Source organism: Zea mays, chromosome 2 (assembly GCF_902167145.1).
Source record: "Zea mays cultivar B73 chromosome 2, Zm-B73-REFERENCE-NAM-5.0, whole genome shotgun sequence".
Classification (NCBI taxonomy): Eukaryota; Viridiplantae; Streptophyta; class Magnoliopsida; order Poales; family Poaceae; genus Zea; species Zea mays.
Window position 1 is genome coordinate 42,099,209 of NC_050097.1, and position 2,347 is coordinate 42,101,555.

The window sequence follows — 2,347 nt, forward strand, 5'->3', positions numbered from 1 at the left end:
GTGATACTCTAACCGTGGCTGAAGTGTATGAAGCTTTGACTGCGAAAGAAAAGATGAGACAGATGGTTAACTCGGAAGATGCTGCTGGCTCGAGTGGAGAAGCTTTGTATGTCCGTGGCCGCACTGAGCAGGAAAAGTCCAACTCAGGTGGCAAAGGAAAGGGAAAGAACCAGAGGGGTCGCTCCAAGTCAAGGGGGCCATCCGATGAAGTATTTTGCAAATACTGCAAGAAGACGAACCATGTAATTGAGAACTGTTACAAACTGCAGAACAAGGAGAAGAGGAACAAGGAGAAGGGTAAGACCGGAGGTACTGTCTCTGTTGCATCCGAAATTAATTCTGATAATGGTGATGTTCTTATTGCCTTTGCTGGTTGTGCTGCTGATGATGCCCAATGGATCCTCGATTCTGCTTGCTCGTATCATGTTTGCACTAAAAAATCTCTGTTCAGTACCTATGAAGCTGTGCAAAACGGAGGTACTCTTCGGATGGGTGATAATTCATCTTGCACTGTTGTTGGCATGGTCACCGTGCAAATCAAGATGTTCGATGGGATTGTACGCACATTGACTGAAGTGCGGCATGTTCCATCCATGTCCAGGAACCTCATCTCTCTGAGTACTTTGGACACAAAAGGTTACAAGTATACCGCCGGTGACGGTGTCATAAAGGTAACAAAAGGCTCTCTTGTGGTTATTAAAGGTGATTTGAAAGCTGAAAACTTATATGTGCTTCGAGGTAGTTCTGGCTCTGCTAATGCTGTTGTTGCTTCTGATTCTGAGACTACTAAAATTTGGTATATGCGCCTTAGCCATATGAGTGCACCTGATTTGGCAGAATTGAGCAAGAGAGGCCTTCTTGATGGTTGCCATGCTGATACCCTTGATTTCTGTGAGCACTGTGTTTTCGGTAAGCATAAAAGGGTAAAGTTCAGTTCTGTTGTTCATAATACCGAAAATATTCTTGATTATGTTCATGCTGATTTGTGGGGGCTGTCACGTATACCTTCTCATGGTGGTGCTCGTTACATGTTGACTATCATTGATGATAATTCACACAGAGTTTGGCCTTATTTTCTTAAGCAAAAATCATATGCCTTTGAGTCTTTCAAGGTTTGGAAGACTATGGTTGAGAAGCAGACTGAGAGGAAGCTGGAAGTTCTGAGAACTGACAATGGTATGGAGTTTTGTTCTGGTGATTTTAACTCTTTCTGCAGAAAGGAGGGCGTTGTGAGGCACCACACTATAGCATATACGCCTCAGCAGAACGGTGTGGCAGAGCGTATGAACAGAACAATAATCTCCAAGGCTCGGTGTATGTTGTCCAACTCAGGTTTGAGTCGAAAGTTTTGGGCTGAGGCCGCTTCCACTGCTTGTCATTTGATCAATTGTTCACCATCCACTGCTATCGATAAGAAAACTCTAATTGAGGTTTGGTCTGGTTCCCCCTATGATTATTCTCAGTTGAGAGTGTTTGGTTGTACTGCATATGCACATGTTGATAATGGTAAACTTGAGCCTAGAGCAATTAAGTGTGTTTTCTTGGGTTATGGATCTGGTGTTAAAGCATATAAATTGTGGAATCCTGATACACAGAAGGCATTTTTTAGTAGAAATGTTGTGTTCAATGAATCTGCTATGTTCCTTTCGGTTGTATCTACTAGTGCTACTAACCAGAATTCTGAGTCTATCAGTGTGTAGGTGGAGCACGGGGAGGATGTTGATGATCATGCTCCACCATCTGATGAACCTGCTGAAAATTCTGTTTCTGAAAATTCATCACCTGTTGTGGAGTCTCATCCCCAGTCTCTTGCTGAAGGCCGAGCTAGGAGGCAGATAGTTCGACCCCAAAGACTGATTCAAGAGTGCAATGTTGCTTTTGCTTTGGTTGTTGCTGAAGAAGTTGATAATGTTCAGGAACCATTGAATTATTCAGAAGCTATATTGTCTACTGATAGTGAAAAGTGGATGGGTGCTATGCATGAAGAAATGGATTCTCTTGATAAGAATGGCACTTGGGAACTAGTTCGGCTGCCTTCTGGCAAAAAGGCAATTAAGTGCAAATGGATTTTCAAAAGAAAAGAAGGTATGACTCCAAAAGAGCCTCCGCGCTTTAAATCAAGGCTAGTTGCCAAAGATTTTAGTCAGATTCCAGGAATTGATTACTCTGATGTCTATTCTCCTGTTGTCAAGCATAGTTCAATTCGTATTTTTCTTAGTCTTGTTGTTGTACATGACTATGGGCTTGAACAGTTATGTCGGCGTTTCGACCCCGGGGGGTCCCTGGACCGACGAGTAAAATTGTCGCTGCATGCCCCAGCCCAGATGGGTTGGCGCGAGATGGAACA